The sequence below is a fragment of the Pelophylax lessonae genome (assembly GCF_965119305.1).
Source record: "Pelophylax lessonae genome assembly, chromosome: 2".
Classification (NCBI taxonomy): Eukaryota; Metazoa; Chordata; class Amphibia; order Anura; family Ranidae; genus Pelophylax; species Pelophylax lessonae.
In genome coordinates this window covers 472,561,085-472,571,106 of record NC_138769.1, presented here as the reverse complement: position 1 = coordinate 472,571,106, position 10,022 = coordinate 472,561,085, and positions in this window count along the sequence as shown.

Here is a 10,022-nt window from a genome sequence, read left to right as displayed (position 1 = left end):
TCTTCTATAACTTGTATATAGTTTAATAGAAATATATGTGGCAAGAACGAGCCTTATCAACTTTAGCAGTAATCTTAGTTGTAGCAGTAGAGAATAGTTATGAGGAACAGATGGGGGATTAGTTGTTAAGAGGTTGATGGGATATCTTGTAGAAATGAAGGTGGAGGTGATCGATAGACTAACTGGTAGTCCGAGTACTGGTTTTAGGTAAAGGGGTGTCAGGAGTGAAAACATGAGATAATTATAAATTTAGGTTAAATTTGTAATTTAAGAACACATCGCTAAGATCGGTTAGGTATCAGGATAATGTGTGTAGTCGTTTTCCCTTAATTTTTTAGGTCTGGTGGGTTACATTTCAATTTCCTCTACTTTCAGGTTTGACAAGTCAGAAGGGAATTATATTCCGGTGAAAACTGGAAACTGAACTGGGGGACTAAGTTTTGTGGAATCTCTCAACTGCGCTAAAGATTCTTCCATTTCGCATGTGTCCGCTACTTTCCGTAGCCATTCCTGAATGGTTGGGATATGTGTAGACTTCCAATGAACTGGAATTAGTGCTTTAACTGCATTCATCAAGTGTTTAGACAGAGATGTTTTGTATTTTCTAAGTGGAAAATTTGATATATGTAGTAGACAACAAGCTGCATTTAAAGTGAGCTTGGTTTCGGTAATTTGGTTAATTATTTCCCATATCCTGTTTCAGAAGGGGAAAGTAGCAGACAGTGCCACCAGATATGTATTAGGGTGCCCACGTTGCTCCCACACCTCCAACAGGTGTCAGAGGTCTGTGGGCACATTCTGTGTAACTTTGCTGGAGTGACATACCATTGCGTTAGGAGTTTGTAAGCTGTCTCCTGCATTTTGGTACTTATAGAACATTTGTGGGACAATATAAATGCGTTCCTCCACTGTTTGTTCGTTGTGTCCATGTGCAGAGCTTCTGACCAGTCCTGAATCTTTCATCAATGGGTGATTTAAAATTTTGAAGCCAAGTGTAGGTGACTGATGTCGCCCGTTCGAATCACTCATTAGAAAAACATACCGATTCTATTTCTGTCAAAGATCTAGTGAAGTCATCCTTCCGTGACTTACCTAAGCCATAGCTACGGATCTAGAAGTAGGACCAAAGTGATAACAGTGTGAGCCTGCTATCCTTTGTTAGGGTAGTAAAGTCCTTAACCTTGCCTTTTTCAAAGCAGTCTCTTGCCAGGAGCAGTTTGTTGTGGTGTAGGGATTGCAATGCTGAATTTCCCATTCCAGTTGCGAAGTCAGGGTTTTCCTTTGTGGGCGTGAGTGGGCTTATTGGAGAGGTGAAATCTGTCTGTTTTGCCACTGTGTGAAAAACTTTTAGGGTTGTTCCTGTTAGTATATGGTGTTTTAGATATTGAGGGTAGCTATTCCACAGGACCCAAGGGGAGAAGTGTAGAGGAATGGGACTCAGACCTTATTCCAATGTGACCCAGTCTTTAGTGTCATAATGGCAATGCCAATCAATCCCTCTTGTGAGATGTGAGGCAAAGTAATAATTCTTGAAATCAGGTAAGCCCATCCCTCCAAGGTCTTTAGGTCTAGTTAGCAAAAATTATTTAATTCTGGGTTGTTTGTGGCTCCAAAAAAATTTCAGTAGAAAGGAGTGTAGAGATTTAAAAAAAGTTTTGGGAAATTTGAATGGGTAGAGTACATAGGAGATATAACAGCCTGGGTAAGATGGACATTTTAATAATGGCAGCTCGGCGAAACCAAGAAAAGTACCCGGAGCGCCAGGTCTTTAGATCTCTTTCTATTGTTTGTGGGAAGATTCAGTCATAGATAGAAGAGAGGGTTGGGGGTCAGCCATACTTCCAAGTATTTGAGAGCCGATGGGTACCATTTGAAGGGCAGTTTTCTTTAGCCCTATCAAGATCAAGGTCTGGGAGGGTGACATTCCTGGCTTCAGATTTAGTATAATTTATTTTTAGATTAGACACATATCGGTAATACGAGAATGCTTTAATTAAATTTGGTATTGTGGTTTGTGGCTTAGATAAAAAAAAATAGTAGATCGTCAGCGTATGCTGCAATTTGAAACTCTCTGTCCAGAACCCGAAAGCCTCCTATTGCCTCCTCAGCATTGACTGTTCTAATAAAAGGTTCTAGGGAGAGAATGAACAGGAGTGGGGATAGAGGGCACCCTGGTCTAGTAACATTTGTGATGAGTACTTTCTCAGATAAGGAGCCATTGATCTTTAATTTAGCTGATGGATTTTGATAAAGTGAGGAGATCCAGGCCCTCATATGTGATCCCAGTCCAATATGTTTTCATGTTGCTAGCATAAAGTCCCATGTTACTCTATCAAAGGCTTTCTCTGCATCCGTGAAGACCTCCAAAATTATGAGCACAGGCAGCATGAGTCAAGAGGAGTGCTTTGATAACATTATCTTTTGCTTCCCTGCCTGGCATAAACCCTGCTTGCTCTGGGGCAACCAAGCTCTGCAAGAATGGTCTCAGTTTGGTGGCTAGGATCTTCACTAATAGCTTAACATCTAGGTTTAGTAAAGAGATGGGCTGGTAGCTAGCACAGTCTGCTGGGTCCTTGTTTGGTTGGGGGGTGACTGTAATGTATGCTGAGAGAAAATCAGGCGGTACCTCTCGTGGCCTAGACAGAAAATTCAAGGCCTTAATAAGTCAGTCTGTTAGGATGTTCACAAATGTCTTATAGTAAATAGAAGTCAGTCTTTAAGAAGCAGGGATTTTCCCAGATTTTAGGTTATCAATTACCTGTTTGATTTCATCCGCTGTAATCGGTCTCTTTAAGAGAGTTGCATCTAGATCTTTTAAAGTAGGAAGACCACTCTTATCTAAGTAATCTTGGATGATTTGTGTTCCATCTTCTCATACCCTGGATGGACTATGTTGCTGTGGAAGGTTCCATCTTGATCCCTGCCACGCTTTCACATGATGAGGGCTGAGACTTAAACAAGTCTAAAATGTTTCTGGCTGAAGATGCGGCCGATCCGCGGCGAGAGCGGGAGTGTGTGGTAGTATAGTGAAGCATCTTGCCCATTTCTGGGAGGCAGGAGACCAAGTATCAGGCTGTAGGCCTGTATTCTGTTGAGCCCTGTTAATGTGGAACCATCTCAGCCACGCGCCAAGCCAAGCCCCATCTGTCAATTTTTTTGCCTTTGTCCTATAACAAGAAAACCAATAAAAGATTAATGCATAATATGTATACATACGTTGCAAGTGGTTTAGTGGTTTACCAGGATTATGGCTAAATATAGAATAAATAGAAGATAATAGCTATAACCCTGGTATCGTTTTTTGCAGACAGCTTTCTCATACAACTGTTCCGAGTGGCTCATGAGGCGCTGGAATGTTTTCAGAAGCTGTGAGAGGGGACACCCCCCCTCTCGCCGGTGTTTCTTGGGCTTACTGTTTCTGCCGGTTCACTCGAGAAACTATCTGACGGTGTGGCCAGCTGCTCCCATAGGCAATCAAAGAGTAAATACCTCTATGGCCTTGGAGGACCAGAGCGACATCATAACGTCACCTCCGGTCCAGGTTGGAAGTAAATAATTATTTTTTTTAAGCAAAAGATCACATTTCTTTTTTTTTTTAGGGAGATTTAGGGTCTTTTTGACTCCAGATCTCTCTATAAAGAGGACCTGTCATCCTTATTTCTATTACACGAGATATTTACATTCCTTCTAAGAAGAATAAAAGTGATAAAAAAATAAATTAAAAAAATTAAAAGGGACAGTGTAAAAATAAAAAAATAAAATAAATAAGAAAAAAAAAAATGAAAGCACCCCCCTCCCTCCGTGCTTGCACGCAGAAGCCAATGCATACGTTAGTTACGCATGCATATGTAAACGGTATTCACACCACACATGTGAGGTATCACCGCAAACATTAGAGCGAGAGCAATAATTCTAGTGCTAGACCCCCTCTCTAACGCTAAACAGGTAACCTGTAAAGGAGTTTAAAATATCGCCTATGGAGATTTAGTACCGTAGTTTGTCGCAATTCCATGAACAAGCGCAATTTTAAAGTGTGACATGTTAGGTATTTATTTACTCTGTGTAACATCATCTTTCACATTACATTTAAAAATTGGGATATACTGTATATTGTGTGTTTTTTTAAAAAATTCATTAAAGTGTATTTTCCCCCCAAAAAATGTGTTTGCAAAACTGCTGCTTAAATACCGTGTGACATAAAAAATGTCAATGATCGCCATTTTATTCCCTAGGGTCTCTGATGAAAGAAAAATGTATAATGTTTGGGCGTTATAAGTAAGTAATTTTCTAGCAAAAAAATGCTGATTTAAACTTGTAAACAAAAAGTGCCAGAAAAAGCCTGGTCTGCAAGTGGTTAAAGTTAAAGCGTAATTCCACTTTTGTTGAGAAAAAAAACATTCCTCTCTGGGTAATCTCTGTATATTGCAGCGATTTTAACAAACTTTGTTGCAGATTCCTACCTTTTGTTATTCTGAAGAAATCATTGTTTCTTCCTCTGTGCTGAGTGGGTCTAATGGGAGTGGTTTAATAATCATCTCTCAGCTGTGGCAGCTGCAGGGCTATAATGAGAAAAGCTGCTGGGCCTGCATTCCTTTAGATATGTTCCTACTGAAAGCATCTCTCCAAAAATTACCTTTTTTTTTTTTGCAGGGGATGCCAGGAATCTGATTTGTATCTTAGAAAGACTTCTGGGAAAATTGGTGAGCCAATCACACAAGCAGGAAATTATGTTTCCAGGGTGTGGTCAGTACACATTCTGTGCACAGAACAGCTCCAGGTACCATATAGCATTGCATTTTCAGCAGGTTGAAAAGGAAAGGTCATTTTTAATACCATTCAATTACAATATGATTTGTGTCACAATTGTATACGCTATATTGTTTTTTCTTTATTTGCTGATTTTTTTCCCCACGAAAGTGGAGCTACCCCTTAACCCATGCTGTGCTTAGCCAGTACAAAAAAAAAATAAAAAATCAGACTCACTTTAATGCTGGCCCCTGAAGAAGCTTATACTTTCCAGTTCACCTTAAATAGTAAGGAGAAAGAGTCTCATGTAGGTTCCAAGTCCCGGAAGACCTGACTTTTTCCTTGACCTCACCCCCTTCATCTCCATACCTCCACAAGGCAGTGACTCAGGAAGAATATGGGGATACAGCAAGTTAGCAACCAGCATTTTAGGAAAGAGGATAGCAATGGCAGCATATGTATTTCTCACACAATAGTTCTCTTGGGACACAACTTGCCTGTACACTATGCTGTCTTATTTATTTTTTCATCTTGGATAGAACAAGGGAGGGTTAAAACCCCTGTCAGATTTTTCCCAAATCACCTTTCAAGACAGCACCTGGAGAGAGCGCAGCTCCACCCAATTTTCCCTGAAAACACTGCAGCCTTTAAAATCCCTCCCCTTCCACCATGCATTCAGTTATTGTGTTTCCTCCACCATGGTGGAAGCGCTGCAGGGAACCAGTTAGGGGGGCTGCGCTCTCTCCAGGTGGAGAAAGGGTAAGCTTACCTCTAGGCTTTGCTGGTGTGACCATCCCAGCACCCCCCAGGTGTAGTGGAGGGAGGTGTCCTGTAGCCCCCGGTCCTTTAAGCTCAGGGGAGCAGTGCCTCGTCAGGGGTCTAGCCTGTGTACCCAGGAGCTGTGGGTTGTGGGATGGCAGGCAGTTCAGGTGGGGAACCGTGTCAGCCCCGGCTGGTGGGTGCGTAATTTCTGGTAGGCAGGGCGTCCAGCGAGGGTGTGGCGCCAATGGTTCTAGCCGCTGGAACAGAAGGGTCAGGGGACGGGTCGAAAGGTCGGTGCTTCAGTTTCTGGTCCCGAAGACGTGGGGACACTAGAAGCCTAGATTTAAACAGATGGTGGTTCTGTCACTTTCTGCTGCACACTCTGCACGAGATGGACGAGAGGGCTGCAGCATCGGCGGAAGCAGGTGCTGCAAGCACTGGCCAGGCACAGGTAAGAGGGGTACAGTGGTGCCTCTATCTTCACTATTGGCCTTATTGTTGGTTGTTGTACTTCCTACTGTGGGAGCCTGCTCTGTAAGTGCTGTGATTACTGTTCTCAGCCTTACAGTTTAGGCGGGGACTCTATTTTTTAGTGTTGGCTGGTTAGTGCACAGGGGGCCTTCTTCTCCTTCTGAGGTGGTAGTAATCTGTTCACTCTGATAGCTTTCAGTTTCAGCTGTTAGGTGACATTTGGAATTTTTGTTTATGTTTGGGTTTTAGGTAAAAGCAACAGTTAAATCTAAAGGATCTCCCTCAGTTCAAAGGAAGTGTCCTTGCAAAAAACCCAGAGAGATTCATGGCCAAAACCGCTGTGCAAAACCTGGTTAAAGAGGAATCTTTACAGCAATGTAAAGATTTGTTTTCTTCCGTGAAAGAGTTAACGGATACTTTAAGTTCAGTTTGTTCCTTATTAGGTGAAGTGCGAGCAACACAGACAGACTCACAGCAAAGTACTTTATCTAGCTCCTTGGCATCCACCTCAAAGTTGGCAGATGCCAGCGATTCATCCTTTTCCTCAAGGATACGGATGAGCAGGAAGAAGAAGATATTTCTAGAACTTCCAGATACAAATTATCTTTAGAGGAAGTAGATGATTTGCTTAAGGCAATCTATACTACTGTGAAAGAAAAAGGGTGCGCTAACCTTACAATTATGTGGCAGCACTAGAATTAAGAGGAGCGAAAGTGAAAAAATGATATAGTGCGCTCAACACAATCAAAAACTGCAAAAGTTATGAACATCTGAAAAATATTCTTCAAATATTCTGGTGATTCCCACACATTGTGAAAACAATATACAAATAATCCTTTTTTGAAAAACATATAATCCATAACAAATGTGAAAAAATGTAAAGTCCTCCAATTGATCAAGATGTTCTTAAAATAGACGAAGATCAAGCTTCAATAAATCGGTCTATGTTCAATCTTGCTAATATTAAACCAATATTTGAGGGTGAAATAGAGGGAATGGCCTCTTACCAGGTGACACTAAAAGGTGAGCCTTATTAGTGAATAAGCACTTTCCACACGTGAACAAAGGAAATCAAGTGAAGTGACACCCCAGTGGTAGTGAAAACTTCTTACCAGAAGTATGTAGAGGGTAAGCATGAACCAATGTTGGTATATGGCTGAACCAGGTGAAAGGTATCCAATAGCGGCTTCAGTGTGTAGGCTGTATAATTCATCCACTCCACCGTATCCATTTTTAATGTGGCTGGCGGTAAGGTACTCTAATGTAGCTCCCCCATAATAGAAAATATAAAGTGCCAATAGTGCATTATCCTTTAAAACATCTTTATTTAAAAAAGAAACACACTTACAGGGCAAAGGAGGAACTGAGCACAAACAATGGTTCCAAAAATGCAAAAACGTGGCCGCCTGCAGTTCGAATCACGTGGCGTGGCGTGAAGGCTTGGCTGCTCCACCCAACGTGTTTCTCCTTATCAGGCATCAGCTGGGACCGGAGTACAGTTTATGCTCAGTTCCTCCTTTGCCGTGTAAGTGTGTTTCTTTTTTAAATAAAGTTGTTTTAAAGGATAATGCAATTATCCTCCTCTTTGCCCCTTTCTGTGGGGGTTCCCCAAGGCTCTGTTCTTGGACCCCTCCTCTTCTCTATCTACACCGCCTCCCTTGGTCACTTGATAACTGCCCATGGCTTCCAATACCATCTATACGCCGATGACACTCAAATCTATCTGTCTACTCCTCACCTCACTCCTTCAGTCTCCTCTCGCATTGCTAACTTACTGACATATCAACATAGATGTCGCACCACTTCCTCAAACTAAATCTCTCTAAAACTGAGCTGGTAATATTCCCTCCCGCCCGTGCCCCCCTCCATGACTTTTCTATCAAAATTAGTTATGCAACCATCAATCCCTCCCCTCATGCCAGGGTACTAGGTGTAATCCTGGACTCTGACCTGTCCTTTCAGCCCCAAATCCAATCATTGTCAAAAGCTTGTAGACTTCACCTCCGCAACATCTCTAAAATTCGCCCCTTTTTAACAACCGAAACCACCAAGCTACTCATTCACTCCCTAGTTATTTCTCGCCTCGACTATTGCAACTCCCTTCTCATAGGCCTACCACTTCATAGGCTATCTCCTCTTCTGTCTATCATGAACGCTGCTGCCAGGCTTATCCACCTTACCAACCGCTCAGCGTCTGTCTCCCCTCTCTGCCAATCCCTACACTGGCTCCCAATTGCCCAGCGAATTAAATTCAAAATACTAACCACAACATACAAAGCCATTCACAACTCTGCCCTGAGCTACATCACCAATCTTGTCTCCAAATATCACCCAAATCGTCCTCTCCGCTCCTCTCAAGACCTCCTACTCTCAAGCTCCCTTGTCTCCTCCTCTCATGCCCATCTCCAGGATTTCTCCAGGGCCTCTCCCATCCTCTGGAATGCTCTACCTCAACCTGTATGGCTATCTCCTACTCTAGCTGCTTTCAGGCGATCCCTGAAAACTAATTTCTTCAGGGAAGCCTATCACACCGCCAACTAATCTGCCATCAGCTCATTCCCTACTCTTACCTCTTGTAACACCTGCCCCACCCCGTTAGATTGTAAGCTCTTTTGAGCTGGGCCCTCTAAATCCTCTTGTATTTTATTGTATTGTATATGTACTGTCTCCCTCTAATATTGTAAAGCGCTGCGTAAATTGTTGGCGCTATAGAAATCCTTATTAATAATAATACTATTGGCACTTTATATTTTCTATTATGGGGGAGCTACATTAGAGTACCTTACCGCCAGCCACATTAGCGAGTTGGATATGGTGGAGTGGAGGAATTATACAGCCTACACACTGAAGCCGTTATTGGATACCTTTCACCTGGTGCATCCGTATACCAACATTGGTTCATGCTTACCCTCTACATACTTCTGGTAAGACGTTTGCACTACCACTGGGGTGTCACTTCACTTGATTTCCTTTGTTTACATGTGGAAAGTGCTTGTTCACTTATAAGGCTCACCTTTTAGTGGTAAGAGACCATTCCCTCTATTTCACCCTCAAATATTGGTTTAAGATTAGCAAGATTGAAGATAGACCAATTTATTGATCCTGAGAGGGCCCCTTTTTGCCAAGACCCTTAGGAGAAGGTTCCCCTTTGAAGATGATGAGACCCATGTTTGGAATCTCAAGTCTCTCGTCGCACAGATTTGGCGTTCGGGGATATGGGTGTTTTAAAGGATGCAATGGACAAAAGGGCAGATTCAGTCCTTAAAAAGGCATGGGATTCCACCTCAAGTCTTAAGCCAGCTATGGCATCCACAGTGGTTGCCAGGAATTTGGAGTGCTGGTTAGAACAACTTAAAGGGCACGTGGAATTGGGGACATCAAGAAAAGATTTGCTTGAGTCCTTTCCAGTACTGTTAAAAACAGTCAAGTATATGGCTGATGCTTCTGCAGAATCAAAATGTCTGCAAGATCCTCATCACTGGTTAACTTGGCCAGATGTGCAATTTTCGCTCAAAACTTGGTCAGGTGACTCGGCTTCCAAAATCAAATTGTGCGGAATACCGTTTTCTGAGGATTTCCTGCTCGGGCCAGATCTGGAAACAGTCTTGGATAGAACAGCTGATAGGAAGAAAGCTTTCCCTTCTAAAAAGAAGCAGCCTCTTAAGAAAAAATGTTGTTCTATTCCTCAGTCCCAGAGAGATAGAGAACAGGGCCAGAAGACCAGGTGGTCCTTCCAGAGGGGCAAGGGAAGAGGTGGGGGAGCTGATGCAGCATGAAGCAAGGAACAGGAAGGCCAGGGCTTCTATTCACACATCTTTTTGGTAAAGAAACCCTCTGGCAAATATCGGATGATCCTAAACCTAAGGATTCGAAACAAATCAATATGATACAAACATTTGCAGTTGGACACAATCTACTCGCTGACAAAGCTTCTGTTCCCAGGGTGTTTAATGATGGCATTAGATCTGAGGGATGCTTATTTACACATTCCAATAGCCCAGTTTTGTCAAACGTTTCTCCGGCTCACTGTCAACTTGGGGGAA